At 41.5% G+C, this 20,619-nt stretch overlaps 1 protein-coding gene across 3 annotated transcripts in view; it reads right to left on the bottom strand.

Annotated features, from left to right (window-relative positions):
- znf281b (zinc finger protein 281b) overlaps nt 1-3,553 on the bottom strand; it is a 30,947-nt gene extending 27,394 nt beyond the window's left edge. The window contains exon 1 of one of the 3 annotated variants that reach the window (XM_021565415.2): nt 3,361-3,553. The gene's annotated coding sequence lies outside the window, so the exon portion shown is untranslated. The remainder of the gene's footprint in view (nt 1-3,360) is intronic. The other 2 variants (XM_021565416.2, XM_021565417.2) reach the window with 2 other exon arrangements.
- Nucleotides 3,554-20,619: the final 17,066 nt, after the last annotated feature.

Below are 20,619 nucleotides of genomic sequence, written 5' to 3'. Positions count from 1 at the left end.
ATTTATTGTAAGCTCATTTACTTGTGTGGCTGCCAGCCAAATAGTGTTGTCATCTGATGAAAATGGAAGCCATTTTATGTCGAATGTGTTGCACTAATGTATTTTCTGTGATGGAAAACGATAGTTGCACGTCCCTGATTACCCCAGTGAAGCAATAAAACACTACTTTCAATATAAATCTTGACCCCCTGTCAATACACAGCTGGACTCATCTGCTCCCGCTTTCTCCTGTTGTGCTATTTAAGTGATAATGCAGAGAAGCCGGGGTTTGGAGGATATATTGGCACGGGTGTTAGGCCCGAGACGAAGCCGAGGGCTGGCAAACTGTGCCAATTTATCTTCCAAACGTCGGCATCAATGGCATTATCACTTTTATTCAACGGGTTAACATATTCAAATAATGATTAACATATTTTCACAAAAACGTTATGTTGAGGAATTTATTCATACTAGTTCATCCTTCCGCAAGATACAGTCTAATGAGGCGCGATTATAACTGGCATAGAAAATGTGTTCTCTCGTCAGAAAACCGGTGTTCAGAGGAGCTAGCCTACAACACAGCTAACACAATCACCTCAAACTGAAGCTGGAATGACTGCAAACTAGCTGCACTTCATTTAGTTTGTTCTTTGTATATATATCCATAAAAATTACACCAGCTGATTCATGGTTTTGAGTGTCTGACAATGTTACAAATGTCAGACACAGACAGCAAGGTTTATAAAAATCTTAGCAGCTGAAAACTAAATGTTAGTCTAAAAGAAATGCGAGATAATGTCTAGATGCTTTTTATAGTGGAGATGAAGTTTATAAAATGTCTGGCTGGGCTGATGAGAGTGGATTGCACAGTCAGATGGAACACAGTAAATAGGCATTTTAACATTATAGATTTAGCCGGTAGTAAGTTGTGAAATAGACATCGGCTGAAATGAGGTTTTAACTAATCAACATTAGACCCAACACGTAGTGCTTAGATACAGCCCTTAGCCGTGGTATATTGGCCATATACCACAAACCCCTGATGTGCCTTATTGCTATTATAAACTGGTTACCAACGTAATAAGAGCCGCATTCAGGGCTCGAACCACCCAGCTCATAATTACAAACAAACATGTGGCTCAACTGTGCTTGGGAACTAAGTAAGTAACTAAGTAATTCAACATGTAAAATAACGTGACAGGTGAAATAAGAACGCAATCTGCTTCATCTAACGCATTGCACAAGTTGCCTGCAGGTATTTACTTAAAGTAGCGACAAATATTATAATTTATTTTAAACTTCACAGTATTGATGTTATTGAAAACCCATCCTGTGGCTATTTCCAAACACTATGAGGTACACCTCCTAAGCCTATTTCTGATTGGCTGGAAGGGCTTTTATAGAGCATGCATTAAGGTATATCCTCACAGTAGAATTCAAAGGCTATAGTTCATGCTTACTTGTTCTATGTTTGACCTGCTTTTGATAGAAACAGTCGAATTAAAAACATTACTGGCATTGCTGAATTGGATTTTCATAATAGCAAGCTGATGGTTTGGTTAGCTAAACCCGTGAGTCTGTTTGGTTACCCAGGCAACTACTATTGCTATCTTGTAAACTTGCTAACTACTTGAGTGGATGTTGAACACATTTCTACAGGCAAATGAAGAATTATACCATTGGTATAAAAGGGATTATAAACTGGGTGGTTCGAGCCCTGAATGCTGATTGGCTGAAAAACGTGGTATATCAGGCACTATACCACAGGTTTAACAAAACAGTAATTCTTACTGCTCTAATTACGTTGGTAACCAGTTTATAATAGCAATAAGGCATCTAGGAGGGTTGTGGTATATGGTTAATATAACACACCCCCTCGTGCATTATTGCTTAATAATCAGTTCAGGGCTCTATGTGTTCTATAGAAAATAATGAACGAAATGGAAGTTGTTTTCCTTCGATGCGCTAGCAGCCCCTTGTTGATTATCTCTTCCTTATTGTGGTCCTAAATGCATCATAATAAAATGCTGCCCAAGATTCTAAGCCTCTCAAATGACCTTGTGCTCGCCCAATGCCAATTAGACATCACCATAACATTAGGTCCGTGAAGAACAGTGTAGCCAGCCATCACCAATCAAATGTAGGCTAGCTACTTCTGAAACATTATCCAAATCACGTGTTACGTGCGACATTTTGTATATCACATGCAGCCAAACAAAAATCGTTGCTGCAATGCAAAAATGTGCACTTTTATGTTCTCCATTTCAAATTACACCGTCTGGTTGACAATCGATTAAAATGTATTACCCGGGATGTGAACACCTTGAATTTGCTGCCCGTGACAATTTATAAGAAGAACCACAGGCTTCAGTCACTATCTGTGATAAAACACATCAAATTACACGGTCCACTAATCTAAAACAAACGATATTTCACCTTGAATTTAGTAACAATGTAGTATAACGTTAAAACTACTATTTGGATGACTATTCCAGCTGGATCCTGAACGGCTCAGGCGCAATTGTATTGTTTAGTCTAGCCTACCATTTGTCTACGCGACATCGAATTATACGGAAAGCGGATGGGCTTTTGTGATGCATAGCTAGCTAGCTGGCTACAATGAAACGAATTACGTTAGCTACCTACCTAGATGTCCTCGCCAGCTTTGCTGATACAAAACACACTTCTGTCACATAAATGCAATACTATTAAAACACAATAACACAGGACAACAAATCGAATCATACATTATGAAAATAGAACCTAGATGGCGACGGCTCAATAATAGTGGTTAACGTTCGCTAGTTGTGCTAGCTAAATCCAAGTAACGTTAATCTCAAACTGACAAAACATTACATTACCCTGGGATTCAATGGCTTTACAGGTCGACCTTAATAAAAACTCAAATACTGACATTAGCTCACGTTTTTATTAACCCATTTATGAAAAACGATTGGTTTGCTGTCCTTGGTTGGGAGCAGGCTCGAGAAATACATTCTGGTCATCTCTGGCGTTCGAGTAATATTTATCAGACTACTACTTAACTAGTTAGTTATAACTGTAGCTAATTATAGCTAGCAATTACCGCTGCATTTAGTAATACATGATGTACTGTTTGGGATCTAAAGTTAAATTGCAAAGCATTCTGCAAATAGTAACTACGGACGCTATGAGCCAAATGAGTGCATACCAGCTTGCTAAAGCTAACGAGCTAGCCGCTCCAACTGAAACCCCGCATTACTATGATCCATGCAACAGAGAAACAATGATGCTCGGCTTTGAGTGAATCTCTCGCTGGTTGAAACGATTTGCGTTTGACATTTCCACGTAACTCGACAAATTTCAACAAATACTCAAAATTAAATGGAAATGTATATTTACCTACACATGACCGCTATTTGCATTAAACGTTCGTATTCTCTTCCCTTTCTCGTTCTTTTAGGTTTTATAGCCAAAACATTGTTGTCTTGGGGCCCCTGCTTTCTTCCATCTTGTCTTGGCGCGGGGAATTATGGGTCTAGCGAGCGGACGGGTCCTGAGAGGGGAGGAGACAGGGGTTTCCCCTAGAGTCAGCGCTATCTGGGGTCCTTGGGACGTCCATACCGTGAATCAAAAACCCTAACCTTAACCCTTACCTTTAACAATTTTACATTTAAACTTCAATGAGGTACGGATTTCTCACCGAACCCGGAAAGCAATGAGCTTTCCACTAGCTTTGATAGCCACAAAGTCAGATTCCACAGCCGCAAAGCCCAAATTGGCAAATAAACAAAACTTAATTTAAGGTTTAGGTTAGGAATAAGGTTAGCAGTGTGGTTAGATATAAGGTTAGGGTTAGGTTTAAAATGAAATTTTAGGAAGATAAATTGTATGAATATGCTGGGTTTATGCCTTTGTGGCTATAGAAGCTAGTGACGACTGGAGACAGGCAAGAGAGTTACTGCAGACCTGCAGTACCCTAGAGATGGCTAGTGTGACCTAAGGTCACAACATCCTTTTCCACTGTCAGGTCGATATTGTTGACTGGAATATTATCCACTATATTTTGTTTTATTTTATTGTGGTTCAATTGTAATTCTGTAAGGTAAATCATCATTGCACTCTAGATTAAACAAATGCAGATGTGCTTCTGATGATAGAAGTCACAAAATTCTGAATATTGAGTTAATGTGGTCTTTTGCAGTGGTCTTTTGCATCATTATTTGAAACAAATGTGGTCGTCTAGGTCTCTGCCCATCTCTCTCTCTCTCACACACACACACACACACACGTTTAAATTTTCTGGTCAATCACGTACTCTAAGTGTTCATTTCATTCAAAAAGTAAAGAGGAAGTTCTTTATCAATATTGCAATGTTTCCAGATGTTTTTCAATGTTAAAATGTTTCAGTGAAGCAAGTTAAGAAAGTTACAAGGATTGGGGTCCTTCCTTTGGGTTCAAGTTCCAGCTGTGTTGGGGACAGATTTCTGTGTAGCACCTTTAGTCTGGTGAGCTTGAAGCACAGCCACTTCCTCATCCACATTGGACCACAGGGATTCTTGGAACTTCAGCATGTGGAGCAACTCAGAGTTTTGTAACTCCAGCAGCATGTCTGTGATCTTCTTAGACTGGCAGGGGTGCATGTTCTGTATGAGGGTGAAGAGATTCTCACCCAGCATTTGCTTCTGTTCCTGGGGAGGAAGAGCAGCAGCCAGCACAGAGGCCATCTGAGGCTCCTGGACTTGAATATGGAAAGCTGTGGGTATTGGGTTGCTTTGTAATGTTGTACTCCTGGATGGGGGAAGATATGAGAAATGATTCCCAAGGACACCAAAGCTTGCTTCAGTTACATTTGTAATGAACGAGAAGCTTGCTGTGCGCTCCTTCTATAGGAATTTCTTGACATCTGTAACGGCTCTCGTTGGTAGAAGGAGACCAAGGCGCAGCGTGGTAGGCGTACATCGTAACTTTATTGATGACACCAAACAAAATAACAAGGTCAAAAAACGAAAGCGCACAGTTCTGTCAGGCTACAGAAACTAAACAGAAAACAAGATCCCACAACCTAATGGTGGGGAAAAGGGCTGCCTAAGTACGATCCACAATCAGATACAACGATAGACAGCTGCCTCTGATTGGGAACCACACTCGGTCAAAAACAAAAAAACAGAAGACATAGAATTTTCCACCCGAGTCACACCCCGACCTAACCAAACATAGAGAATAATAAGGATCTCTAAGGTCATGTCATGTATTGTCATGTTGTCTTGTTTCTGTCCTTTCCTTTCACCCTGTCTCCCTCTGCTGGTCGTACTAGGTTACCGTTTCTGTCCCTCTTTCCCCCAGCTGTTCCTTGTCTTCTCTGACTACCTCATTCACCCCTTTTCCCACCTGTTCCCTTTTTCCCTCTGATTAGGTCCCTATATCTCTCTCTGTTTTTGTTCCTGTCCTTGTCGGATTCTTGTTTGTGTGTCTCATGCCTGAACCAGACTATCATCGTGTTTGCTGCAACCTTGTCCTGTCCTGTCGGAATCTGCCTGTCCATCTGAGCTCACGTGTGTTCATCATTAAAGAAACTCTGTTTTGTTAAATCGCTTTTGGGTCCTCATTCACGCACCTGACAGGTCAGGGCGTGACAACATCAAAAGAGCTAGGGATTTTTCTGCCATTGAAATCCTTGGGCGGGCTGTTTCCGGTTGCCAAGTCCAGAGAGTGTAATATTTTTTTTTTTAAATATATATATAACTTTTTTTCCCCAGTAAAATTTCAGAATGAAAAAACGCTTTCAGTGTAAACATAAACTAGTAAAACCAGATATATATAGAATGTAGAAAAGACAATGGACCTATATATTTCTAAATAATTTAATCTCTGAGAACTAACAACTAAGTAAAAGCTAGACAGTTTTTCACAGCTCCATGGCAAAATGTGTAGAATTGCAGGAAATGTATTTTAAAATGGAAAAATTGTTTCTCAGTTCCAAGGAGAAATTAGTACAATTGAAGGACATTGGCTTAAAAATGCCAAAATTACTCTAAACCGCCAAGGGCGGGATCTCTAAAATTGTATCCACATTTTGTCCATGCAGACGGTCCAACCGTGCCCCCTGCCACGCCCACCATCCAAGCCATTTTTTTATAAAAAAAAAAACCCTGAGAGGACACATGTATTATCACACTCAGATGAATGATTATCATATTGCTTAATTGTACACTTAATTCTGTATGAATACATTTATGTATTAATTTAATTCAAAAGTAAAGAAGTGCTTCTATATCAATATTGCAATGTTTCCAGATGTTTTTCAACGTAAAAATGTTTTCTGACATTTTTACTGGTGTCTTATTTTTTCAAGGAAGTTTCAATGATCCCTTCCTTGGGTTCAAGCTCCAGCTGTGTTGTGGACAGATTTCTGTGTAGCAGCTTTAGCCTGGCGAGCTTGAAGCACAGCCACTGCCTCATCCACCTTGCTGTGCTCTACCTCTATAGGAATTTCTTGACATCAAAAGAGCCAGGGATATTTCTGCCATTGAAATCCCTGGGTGGGCCGTTTCAGGTCACCGAGTCCAAACAGTGTAAAAAAAAATAATTCCAGCTTTTTTTCCCAATGACATTTCTGAATAAAAACTTAAAACGAGTAAAAACCAGACATAAAGTATGTAGAAAAGATAACGGACCTATTTATTTTTAAATAATGTCATCTATAAGAACTAACAATCAGCTAAACATCACTTTATGCTGTACAAACACATTTATGTAGCCCCTTCCTGCAGTCAAATGACCAAATCGCCCTCCAGTGGACACATGGGTGGAATGTTATTAATATTTAATATAATCCAGTGTTTTCTCAAACGGTTATGTTATAGTTCAGTCTTCTGTGATGTATACAACATGTAATACTGGGATACAAACTCCAAATTGAATACATTTCAAGTCTATATCTGACATGATACTGGTGTCTTATTTTTTTAAGACCATAACCATGTGTGTGAGGTGTATACTTTTGTTTCAAAGTAGACTTGTTTAAGACTACCAAGGAACACTCTGTGTGGCCCTGATGTAGCCCATTGCAGTAAAAGGTTAACAAGGCACATTTCATTCTATCATACATACAGTGCATTCGGGAAAGGATTCAGACCCCTTCACTTTTTCCACATTTTTTCCCCACATGTTACTTTACAGTCTTATTCTAAAATGGATTAAATAAACAATGTTCCTCATCAATCTACACACAACACCCCATAATGACAAAGCGAAAACAGGTTTTTATGAATGTTTGCTATTTTATTAAATAAATATATACAGAAACACCTTATTTATGTAAGTAATTAGACCCATTGCTATGAGAATCGAAATTGAGCTCAGGTGCATCCTGTTCAGATTGATATGTTTTTTTAGATATTTCTACAACTTGATTGGAGTCCACCTGTGGTAAATTCAATTGATTGAACATGATTTGGAAAAGCACACACCTGTCTATATAAGGTCCCACAGTTGACAGTGCATGTCAGAGCAAAAACATAGCCATAGGGTCAAAATAATTGTCCATAGAGCTCCGAGATAAGATAGTGTCAAGGCACAGATCTGGCGATGTTTACCAAAACATTTATACAGCATTGAAGGTCCCCAAGAACACAGTGGCCTCCATCATTCTTAAATGGAAGAATTCTGGAAAAACCATGACGCTTCCTGGAGCTGGCCGCCTGGCCAAACTGAGCAAATGAGGAAGAAGGGCCTTGGTCAGGGAGGTAACCAAGAACCCGATGGTCACTCTGGCATAGCTCCAGAGTTCCTCTGTGGAGATGGGAGAACCTTCTAGAAGGACAACAATCTCTGCAGCACTCCACCAATCAGGTCTTTATGGTAGAGTGGCCAGGTGGAAGCCAATCCTCAGGAAAAAGCACATGACAACTCGCTTTGCCTAAAGGCACCTAAAGGACTCTCAGACCATAAGAAACAAGATTCTCTGGTCTGATGAAACCAAAATTGATCCCTTTGTCCTGAATGCCAAGCGGCACGTATGGAGGAAACCAGGCACCGCTTATCACCTGGCCAATACCATCCCTACTGTGAAGCATGGTGATGGCAGCATCATGCTGTGGGGATGTTTTTCAGCGGCAGGGACTGGGAGACTAGTCAGGATCAAGGGAAAGATGAACGGAGCAAAATACAGAGAGATCCTTGATGCAAACCTGCTCCAGAGAGCTCAGGACCTCTGACTGGGGCTAAGGTTCACTTTCCAACAGGACAACGACCCTAAGCACACAGCCAAGACAAAGCAGGAGTGGCTTTGGGATGAGTCTCTGAATGTCTTTGAGTTGCCCAGCCAGAGCCTAGACTTGAACCCGATCTATGCTAGGCAAGAAGCATGGGGAAATAATGTTTTGATGCTTTTCTCCACGGGTGAGGAGTTTATGAATGCCTGTCTGTGCAGCGATGCTCCCCATCCAACCTGACAGAGCTTGAGAGGATCTGCAGAGAAGAATGTGAGAAACCCCCCAAATACAGGTGTGCCACGCTTGTAACATCATACCCTAGAAGACTCGAGGGTGTAATCACTGCCAAAGGTTCTTCAACAAAGTACTGAGTAAAGGATCTGAATACTTATGTAAATGTCATATTTCAGTTTTTTTTTATTATACATTTGCAAGAAATTCGAAACAGTTTCTGGTTTGTCATTATTGGGCATTGTGTTTAGATTGATGAGTAAAACAAGCAATTGAATCAATTTTAGAATAAGGCTGTAACATAACAAAATGTGGAAAAAGTGAAGGGGTCTGAATACTTTCCAAATGCACTGTACGTAGCCTACTTCTACTGAGGCTTGCTCATGGTTGTCAGTGTGTCTGCTCTGGCTCTGGGCTGGGGCCATGTATAGTGGCCTGGTGCCCACGATGCGGCCGTTCATCTCCGCCACTGCCTTGGTTGCTAAGGAAGCCAAAAAAAGCCCCAAAGTGGCATCCAAATACTGCTGTGGACTGGATTCATATGGCCTGTGTTACTGCCATTCTAGGAGAGATTAATTTATTTCATAGTAGGAATATTTCAACTGAGACTGTAAATCACTCCATCAGTAAGGCTAGTCCTAAAATAGATAGATGGTTGGGGAGGCCAACAGCAGATTCCATACTGTGCAAAGAGTCCCAACTGCAAGAGTTCTCTGAGTCCAGTGTGTTAACCAAGGGGAGGAGGTTGGGAGAGGGCCCCAAATCAAATTCCAAATAGCTTGCACTGCCCCTGGGGAGACCTGGTCCATTTTAAAGCCAAGAAGAACACACTGAAGAAAGACATGGTGACGCAACTCTACTTAAATAATATTGTAATGATGTTTCAGCAGAAATGGTTTTTGCTCACACTGAAACATCAAGCCGACAATGAGTGGTAACTCAAGACATCTTGGCTGAAGACGTGGCTCAGGATATTATCAGGGAATGCACACTTCAGACTTCTAAGGCTGGTCATCCTCTCTGACATTGAGTTGTCTCTGGAGGTCTGCAGGATTGTTGTCATAATCTTACTTGATGCTGCAGACCTTTATAACTTCAGGAAAGATGTCCAGCCCAAATGACCCAAACAAGTTGCTGACATGCCTGGACAAAGGAGGGGAACTGAAGTTCAGGGAGGAGCACCAGTACTCTTTTGATGAAGAGTGCAAGTGTGCTTACCCTTTCAATGTCCTGAGTAGATTATATTAATTTCTCCATTATTTATTAATGGGTCATTATAGATGAAGAAATATGGTAAATGATTGCCTAGCACAGGGAAAATGTATCAAATGCTTGCTGAAATCCTTGCTCCATAGGGCTCCCGAGAGGCGCAGCAGTCTAAGTCAGTGTAAGAGGTGTCACTGTAGTCCCTGGTTCGAATCCAGGCTGCATCATGTCCGGCTGTCATTGGGAGTCCTGTAGGGCGGTGCACAGTTGGCCAGGGTAGGCTGTCATTGTAAATAAGAATTTGTTCTTAACTGACTTGCCAAGTTAAATATAAAGGAGTTCCTTTTTCAGGACCCTGTCTTTCAAAGATAATTCGTTAAAATCCAAATAACTTCACAGATTTTCATTGTAAAGAGTTTAACACTGTTTCCCATGCTTGTTCAATGAACCATAAACCATAAACCATAAACCATAAATTAATGAACCTGTTGAACGGTCGTTAAGACACTAACAGCTTAGGCAATTAAGGTCATGGTTATGAAAACTTAGGACACTAAAGAGGCCTTTCTACTCACTCTGAAAACACCAAAAGAAAGATGCCTTGGTCCCTGCTCATCTGCGTGAACATGCCTGAGGCATGAGGACTGCAGATGTGGCCAGGGCAATAAATTGCAATGTCCATACTGTGAGATGCCTAAGACAGCGCTACAGAACGGACAGCTGATCGTCCTCGCAGTGGCAGACCATGTGTAACAACACCTGGACAGGATCGGTACATCCAAACATCACACCTGTAGGACAGGTACAGGATGGCAACAACAACTGCCCGAATTACACCAGGAATGCACAATCCCTCCATCAGTGCTCAGACTGTCCGCAATAGGCTGAGAGAGGCTGGATTGAGGGCTTGTAGGCCTGTTGTAAGACAGGTCCTCACCAGACATCACCGGCAACAACGTCGCCTATGGGCACAAATCCACCGTCGCTGGACCAGACAGGACTGGCTAAAAGTGCTCTTCACTGACGAGTCGCGGTTTTGTCTCACCAGGGGTGATTTGCATTATCGTCGAAGGAATGAGTGTTACACCGAGGCCTGTACTCTGGAGTGGGATCGATTTGGAGGTGGAAGGTCCATCATGGTCTGGGGCGGTGTGTCACAGCATCATCGGACTGAGCTTGTTGTCATTGTCGTCAATCTCAATGTTACAAGGAAGACATCCTCCTCCCTCATGTGGTACCCTTCCTGCAGGCTCATCCTGACATGACCCTCCAGCATGACAATGCCACCAGCCATACTACTCGTTCTGTGTGTGTTTTCCTGCAAGACAGGAATGTCAGTGTTCTGCCATGGCCAGCGAAGAGCCTGGATCTCAATCCCATTGAGCATGTTTCTGACCTGTTGGATCGTAAGGTTAGGGCTAGGGCCATTCCCTCCAGAAATGTCCTTGGTGGATGAGTGGGGTAACATCTCACAGCATCTTTCTTTTGGTGTTTTTCAGAGTGAGTAGAAAGGCCTCTTTAGTGTCCTAAGTTTTCATAACTGTGACCTTAATTGCCTACCGTCTGTAAGCTGTTGGTGTCTTAACGACCGTTCCACAGGTGCATGTTCATTAATTGTTTATGGTTCATTGAACAAGCATGGGAAACAGTGTTTAAACCCTTTACAATGAAGATCTGTGAAGTTATTTGGATTTTTACGAATTATCTTTGAAAGACCGGCCGTTTCTTTTTTTTCTGAGTTTATTATTTTTTTAAAGTATATTTTTCTGCACATCGAAGCATACCTCTTGAGTTTTCTGTATCCTCCTGACTGGTGGTTCTTTTTTAAAAGAAACTAAATATGCTTGTCCGCATCTTTGCTCAAATCTGGATAAAAGATTGAAGGGAATGTGTGTCTTATTCAGTGCATTTAGTTATTGATTGTTTTACTAAAGTCTACTAACTTTGCCAGCAGGCAAGCCAGCTACGATAGTTAGACAAGCTAGCTACTCTAACTTGATTCATAGCCTGAAATGGCTTCTTGGTACCTAGTTATGAGGTTGGGAAATGGGGAACCTATCCGGGCTAGCTAAAGCCAGCTTCATAAAATTACTAAGTGGTTATTAGTATTGCAGAGAAAACAATTCTTTTTTCTTTTTTAAACAGGACAAATCTGAGGAGGTACGCGACCCAGTGCCCTCTAAAGATGGGTTAGCTAACAATGTCACGGAAACGATGTGTGCGCGTCCATGGGGCAGAGGTCAGCGTGTTGTTGTGATTCTGAATGGACAGATTGTTAGCAAGGATGACAAGAAAGTGCCATGTGGGGAATCGTAAGTGGGTCATTTCATCTTGTTATTGAAACCATATCTTGTTTTGAGGTGTTTTGACTGATTTAATGTCAATGGTAATATGGCTAAAATTCTCTAGCGTGCTAACTTACAACTGTAGCAATGTATTGGAGAGATAACAAGTGCTCATTGCTCATATTTATGTTTTCAATAAACATTTAAGGCTAAATATAGCTTACATGTTGTTAACAATCTAAGTCAAACCCATCTGTTTTGCCCCATAGTGGCGCACACCTCGGTTTGTTGCTAAACAATCAACCCGTCTATCAACATGACACCATTGTAATGGAAGGTCACAATGTTGGAGAGGATGACTTAGGAGTAAACCAAAGTCACTTAGAAGTAACCCAACTTCATTCTCTGCATCTCCGCGTGTCTGCAATATTGTAAAACAACAACAACAACAACATAAAAATAAGAGTCCCCATTGCCTAGAGATCTTTCCCTATATTGTACATGGTTTGACACTGATGGGGTGATTTACAATGTTGTGCAATAGTATTGACTGATTGCTGGAAACGGTGAACACACTTTAACAGAGACAGATCTAGTCTCTCTCTAGTCAGCAGGAAGCAGATTGTGCAGTCAACCTTTCTACCTGTTTTTGATTATGGTGATACTATTTATCAAAGTGCAGCTGCTTCTACTCTTAAACCCTTCAATGTCGTCTTTCATTGTGCCCTTCGTTTTATCACAGGAGACAGTTGTATTATTCATCGCTCTATTCTTTACCAAAAGGTTGGCTGGACCTCTTGCAAATCCCGTAGATCAAATCGTTATGTTATTTTTGTTTACGAAGCCCTGCTCCATAAACTTCTGGCTTACCTAACATCACTGTTAAGATCTTCAATTTTTTTTTTTTTAAGTTATCAAACCTGTTCACAGGGTTGGTTAACTCTGAACACTCCTTTGGTGTCTAGAGAGTCAGGCAAATCAGCCTTTAATTTCCTTGCACCTTATGTGTGGAATGATCTACAATACACATTCAAATGTGAGGAATTGGTGCATGTAGAGCATTTCAAACGGTTGTTAGGGGACCTTTTTATTGCGTCTGTTTTTTATGATTGTGTTTTGCTTTTAGTTTATTATTGCGTATACTAAGGTGTATTTTATTGTGTTTATGAATGTGTAGTTTAATGTGTTTATTGTATTGTGGTGGTATACAGGGCTCATCTGGAAAAGAGACCGTGGTCGCAACATTGACTCCCTGTCAAAATAAAGGTTAAATTAAGAAAATGGCATACATTTCTCTTCTGATGAAAACAGCTACTATTCTGTGAACAAAACACTTAAAAGTGGATTTTGTATCACGTGAAGGAAGCTCAAAGTGGATTTCTATTGATTATTCCATCCAGAGGGAGCGGGTGCTTCGCGTCACTCGCCTAGGGACAAGACCTGTGAATTGTTTTGCTCTCAGGAGCAGGGTGCCATTGAAAGTGACACACGCCGTTTGGTGCGACGCATGCCCAGTGGCGAGCGTGGTGAAACTGACAAGACATTGTCTGTCCTTTTGCGTTTTGAAGTCTTTACCTGATAAAGTCTTGTTAGGATAGGTCAGTTATCCCGTGAGAGCTTTTGTGCCAAACCCACTAAGGGATTTCAGATGCCACGCTTATGGTCATGTACGTGTAGCAGCAGTGTAGGGTGAGAGATTCTGAGATGTGAGAAGTGTGCAGGAGGGCATGGGACAAAGGAATGTGTAGTATTAGTGGGAAAAAACTGTGTGTGTCAATTGTGGGGGTGCCCATGTTGCTGGGGATCACAATTGTCAGGTGCGAGAGAGACAGGTTGGGGTGGTGAGGGTCAGAGTGGAACAGAGGGGGTCATATGCTGAGACAGTGAAGAGAGTAGAGGATGATGGGTCAATGGTGAGTAGTAGGCTCAGGCCAATACAGAGTGATATGCTTCAGTTAGATTGGCTTCTTAGAATTCATTCATTGCCATTGTTATCAAATGTACCGCAGCAATGGAACGTAGATCACAGAGAATGTTGTGGTGGCAGCTGCAGAGAAGTACTTGGGTGTACATGGTTTTACTGCAGGAGAGTTACAAGGTGTGTTGAATCAAAGAGTCCCGTCCTCCCAGGCCGTCTGCCTGGTGTAGGGTCAGTTAGGGTCAAAGTAGTGGAATGGGGTGGTGATATTTTTATTTGATGAAATATTGGTGGTGGTGCTTTTCTATTTTTGTATGACAGAATGTAACGTGATCGACCACACACTACCACACAGTAGGTAGCGGCATGCAGAAACAATGTGCAAAGCCATGACACTGTGAAGGAAATTTTATCATGTGAAGAGACAACCTTGAAAATGTTAATCTTGTCTTTCGTGTCATAAATAATCCTTGGTTCCTGCCTGTTCTTGGTAAAGATATGGGGGGGGGGGGGGGGGGGGGGGGTGACATGACCCACTCCTTAGGACCATCTGGCAGAACGCCATGAATATGTTCTATAAGTTAAGATAGGAGACGGTGCCAGTCACATGTCGGAACCAACCCTATGAGCTATGCCTATGTAATGTGTCTGTAACCAGTATGTAAGAGATCTAACGGGACTGCCCCAGGAGAGCTCCCGACAGACACGGACTATACTTTTTTGGTTACTACATGATTCCTTATGTGTTATTTAATAGTTTTGATGTCTTCACTATTATTCTACAATGTAGAAAATAGTTTTAAAAAAGTAAAAACCTTGAATGAGTACTTACGATTCAGTACTACACAAATTGGTTTAATTATTTATTTACTAGCTAACTAAATGATAACACAGGATAAACATACACACTTAATATGTTAGAAGCAGGTCCCTAGCGGATTGACACAATTTGGCGGCTTGTTACAAAAGACAAGGAGAGGGCGAGAGAGACAGAGACATAATACTTTGATACATTTAGAAACAGTAATCATATACTTGGCACTCGAACCGCCGCCCATTTGGAATAAGAAATCGTGAATGTATTTACGTGTAAATGTCTTGGTTCTTCGTGGATTTCAGTCGGAACCAGGCTTTCTTGGAAAGGTTGTTGGGCCAGTTTGCGGCATGCTTGTAAAGGCTCTGATTGTCCAAAAGGGGTCCCGACTTGTCTCGTACTGTTCTCGTACTGCTCTCCTCTGCCGTCGCCCGGCATCCTGTCGTGTAGTCCTGAACAGAACTACAGAGCTCACTCTACCTCCACTCTCTCTGGAAGACGTTCATTTGAAGATAGGCTAGCAAGCCGTGTCGATGGTTCTCAGTGGTGACAAGAGTAGAAGAATACAATCGTTTGAATATAGTAGTAGAATTGTGCCACTTAAATGAGCTTTTCTAGATACTTTATTTAGGACAGCTAATCAACCGTACCAGTGATTGTCCGGAAGGTGACTTCATCGTCTCTACCTCTATCTTATTCCAAATGTATTAAATTAAGTGTTTTCCTCATCAATCTACAAACAATAACCCATAATGATAAAGTGAAAACAGGTTTTTAGAAATGTTTGCAAATGTATTACAATAAAAAACAGAAATACTTTATTTACATACGTTTTCAGACCTTTTTCTATGAGACTCAAATTTAAGCTCAAGTGCATCCTGTTTCCATTGATCATCCTTGAGATGTTTCTACAACTTGACTGGGGTCCACCTGTGGTCAATTCAATTGATTGGAAATGACTTGGAAAGGCACACACCTGTCTATATAAGGTCCCACAGTTGACAGTGCATGTCAAAGCAAAAACCAAGCCATGAGGTTGAAAGCTCTGATACAGGATTATGTCGAGGCACTGATCTGGGGAAGGGTACCAAAACATTTCTGCGGCATTGAAGGTCCACAAGAACACTGTAGCATCCATCATTTTTAAATGCAAGAAGTTTGGAAACAACAAGACTCTTCCTAGAGCTGGCTGCCCTCCCAAACTGAGCAATAGGGGGAGAAGGGCCTTGGTCAGGGAGGTGACCAAGTACCCAATGGTCACTTTGACAGAGCTCCAGAGTTCCTCTGTGGGGTTGGGAGAACCTCCCAGAAGGACAACCATTTCTGCAGCACTACACCAATCAGGCCTTTATGGTAGAGTGGCCAGGCGGAAGCCACTCCTCAGTAAAAGGTACATGACAGCCCACTTGGAGTTTGCCAGAAGGCACCTAAAGTACTCTCAGACCATGAGATACAAGATTCTCTGGTCTAAAGAAACCAAGATTGAACTCTTTGGACTTAATGCCAGTGTCATGTCTAGAGGAAACCTTGAGTGGCCCAGACAGAGCCCTGTCTTGAACCCGATCGAACATCTCTGGAGAGAACTGAAAATAGCTGTGCAGCGACACTACCCATCCAACCTGACAGAGCTTGAGAGGACATTCAAATCAGCATTGAAAAAAGGCGCAAGTTTAAGTTTGTTCCACCTGAGCGAGTCTGACCACAAGTCAACTATGATGACACACCAAATATATTTGATGTATTGCCGGAAAAGATCAAGAATAGGCTTTTTAGGCTACAGTCCAAGCTATGTCTTCCAATGGTGGAACTGCTGTCGGCATCCAAAGATTATTCAACTTGAATAAACGCTTAGAGGTAAGGATGGCAGCAGTGGTGATGTCTACGGCGATACGGATATCACTTATTATTAATATCTACATAGCGCAATAATGTGAATCACGCTGCTGCTTACTCATTTAGATATTTGTGACGTACGGATTGTGGTTGTTGTGGATAGATGTTCACAAATCTAAATGTGTATTTGAACCCAATAATGGTTGAATTCAAGAAGTTTAAGATGCCTATCAATCATTATTTTTGAAACCAGTGGACAGCCAGTGAAAAATGCTCTCTTGCAACAGCTGCATAGTGCGGATCAAAGCCTATGGAAAAAAGGGGGGGTTTAATTGCTCAATCTAATTCATGCTGATAAAAAAATCCATAGGCCTAATGGACACACGTGCAAACATGCACACTTTTGATAGACTTAAAAGGTGAATCTGTAGTTGCTACATCCATTTTTAGACTTGTAAATTACATATACAGTACCATTCAAAAGTTTGGACACACCTACTCATTCCAGGGTTGTTCTTTATTTTTCTATTTTCTACATTGTAGAATAAATGTGAAGACTGGGCTACAAGACCATCGCCAAGCAGCTTGGTGAGAAGGTGACAACAGTTGGTGCGATTATTCGCAAATGGAAGAAACACAAAATAACTGTCAATCTCCCTCTGCCTGGGGCTCCATGCAAGATCTCACCTCGTGGAGCTGCAATGATCATGAGAACAGTGAGGAATCAGCCCAGAACTACATGGGGGGATCTTGTCAATGATCTCAAGGCAGCTGGGACCATAGTCACCAAGAAACACTACGCCGTGAAGGACTGAAATCCTGCAGCGCCCCCAAGGTCCCCCTGTTCAAGAAAGCACATATACATGCCCGTCTGAAGTTTGCCAATGAACATCTGAAAGATTCAGTGGACAACTGGTTGAAAGTGTTGTGGTCAGATGAGACCAAATTCAAGCTATTTGCCATCAACTCAACTTGCCGTGTTTGGAGGAGGAGGAATGCTGCCTATGACCCCAAGAACACCATCCCCACCGTCAAACATGGAGGTGGAAACATTATGCTTTGGGGGTGTTTTTCTGCTAAGGGGACAGGACAACTTCACCGCATCAAAGGGACGATGGACGGGGCCATGTACCGCCAAATCTTGGGTGAGAACTTCCTTCCCTCAGCCAGGGCATTGAAAATGGGTCGTGGATGGGTATTCCAGCATGACAATGACCCAAAACACACGGCCAAGGCAACAAATGAGTGGCTCAAGAAGAAGCACATTAAGGTCCTGGAGTGGCCTAGCCAGTCTCCAGACCTTAATCCCATAGAAAATCTGTGGAGGGAGCTGAAAGTTCGAGTTGCCAAACGTCAGCCTCGAAACCTTAATGACTTGGAGAAGATCTGCAAAGAGGAGTGGGACAAAATCCCTCCTGAGATGTGTACAAACCTGGTGGCCAACTACAAGAAACGTCTGACCTCTGTGATTACCAACAAGGGTTTTGCTAACAAGTACTAAGTCATGTTTTGCAGAGGGGTCAAATACTTATTTCCCTCATTAAAATGCAAATCAATTTATAACATTTTTGACATGCGTTTTTCTGGATTTTTTTGTTGTTATTCTGTCTCTCACTGTTTAAATAAACCTACCATTATAATTATAGACTGATAATTTCTTTGTCAGTGGGCAAACGTACAAAATCAGCAGGGGATCAAATACTTTTTTTCCCTCACTGTATATACAGTTGAAGTCGGAAGTTTACATATACTTAGGTTGGAGTCATGAAAACTGTTTTTCAACCACTCCACAAATTTCTTGTTAACAAACTATAGTTTTGACAAGTCGGTTTAGACATCTACATCTGCATGACACAAGTAATTATTCCAACAATTGTTTACAGGCAGATTATTTCACTTATAATTCACTGTATCACAATTCCAATGGGTCAGAAGTTTACTACATGACTGTGCCTATAAACAGCTTGGAAAATTCCAGAAAATTATGTCATGGCTTTAGAAGCTCCTGATAGGCTAATTGACATCATTTGAGTCAATTGGAGGTGTACCTGTGGATGTATTTAAAGGCCTACCTTCAAACTCGGTGCCTTTTTGCTTGACATCATGGGAAAATCAAAATAAATCAGCCAGGACCTATGGTTCCTCCTTGGGAGAAACGCCTGAAGGTACCACGTTCATCTGTACAAACAATAATACGCAAATATAAACATTGTGGGACCACACAGCCGTCATACCGCTCTGGAGATGAACGTACTTTGGTGTGGAAAGTGCGAATCAATCCCAGAACAACAGCAAAGGACCTTGTGGAGATGCTGGTGGAAACAGGTACGGAAGTATCTATATCCACATTAAAACGAGTCCTATATCGACATAACTTGAAAGGCCTCTCAGCAAGGAAGAAGCCACTGCTACAAAACCGCCATAAAAAAAGCCAGACTACGGTTTGCAACTGCCCATGGGGACAAAGATCTTACTTTTTGGATAAATGTCCTCTGGTCTGATGAAACAAAAATAGAACTGTTTGGCCATAATGACCATTGTTATGTTTGGAGGAAAAAGGTGGAGGCTTGCAAGCCAAAGAACACCATCTCAACCGTGAAGCACGGGGGTGGCAGCATCATGTTGTGCGGGTGCTTTGCTGCAGGAGGGACTGGTGCACTTCACAAAATAGATAGCATCATGAGGATGGAAAATTATGTTGATATATTGAAGAAACATCTCAAGACGTCAGTCAGGAAGTTAGAGTTTGGTCGCAAATGGGTCTTCCAAATGGACAATGACCCCAAGCATACTTCCAAAGTTGTGGCAAAATGGCTTAAGGACAACAAAGTCAAGATATTGGAGTGGCCATCATAACACCCTGACCACAATCGTATAGAAAATTTGTGGGCAGAAATGAAAAAGCGTGTGCGAGCAAGGAGGCCTACAAACTTGACTCAGTTACACCAGCTCTGTCAAGAGGAATGAGCCAAAATTCACCCAACTTAATGTGTGAAGCTTGTGGAAGGCTACCCGAAACGTTTGACCCAAGTTAAACAATGTAAAGGCAATGTAAACTTCTGACCCACTGGGAATGTGATGAAAGAAATAAAAGCTGAAATAAAAAATTATATCTACCGTTATTCTGACATTTCACATTCTTAAAATAACATTTATTGGAATGACTGGAATTCTCATAGACTTTGTTTGTGAATGTAAAGATATAATTTAATCATATTATATGTAGTAGAAAGCGATGGGTTAGAAGAAGCCTTCATAACCAACCCATAAAGTAAAATTTGACATCCATAAATGGCCAGCTATGTAAACTTTAACATTGATTCATCCTGCAATAGATGTCGTTCAATTGGTAACATACATTTGTGTCTTCTTCTAATGCCTCTTAAGAGGAAATCAGATTATGTTACTAGTTCGGGCAACCCAAAAGTTGTTACTGATTCCAATTTTAGACAAGTAACTAGTAACTGTAACGGATCACATTTTGAAAGTAACATACCCAACCCTGCAAATGGGGCCCGTGATGAGGAAAGTACTGTATATCAATGTAAATCTACATTCTGCCAGTATCAGTGTGTGCTAAATTGAGGGTCTTAAAATTCGAAGTGAGAGACCCAACGTGAAGCACTAAGGGCTGTCATTCTAAATTTGGGTTGGATAACTTATCAATAGTTCTAATTATGATATGGAAAGGCGAGGTTTCGAGAGACAAAAAGATGCCACCAAAATGTGAGGAGAGCCACTAGATTGTAGCTTTGGCTAACCTTGCCCCAATCTCATTCTTATCAAGGTTGGTGTGAAACTGTTATAACATGTGTTCTCTCTCTTCCCTGTGAAAGTCAACATGGTTTCTAGGTTGTGTGGAACATGTGAGTGATCATTGTTCCAGATGAGGGATTGTTGGAAACGGACACATTTTTTGTAACTGACTAATTGACTTGAGCAAGTTTAGTATGTTTTTAACTATATAAGTGGAGCAATTCATGTGTTATGGGTTAGATGGAATGATTTATGTGCAAATGTATTTGTGGCCGGAGGCAAAGTAGAAGGGATCCTGAGAGAAAGGGACCAACGGCGGCCCAGAGTAGCTGCCCAGAAGTAGATGGTCATCGTGGAAGAGGAGGCCTGCTGGCTCCTGGGTTGAGTCCGGTTAAGTGGTGA

The sequence above is a fragment of the Oncorhynchus mykiss genome, chromosome 16 (genome assembly GCF_013265735.2).
Source record: "Oncorhynchus mykiss isolate Arlee chromosome 16, USDA_OmykA_1.1, whole genome shotgun sequence".
Taxonomy (NCBI): Eukaryota; Metazoa; Chordata; class Actinopteri; order Salmoniformes; family Salmonidae; genus Oncorhynchus; species Oncorhynchus mykiss.
This window is presented reverse-complemented; position numbering and strand designations above follow the sequence as displayed.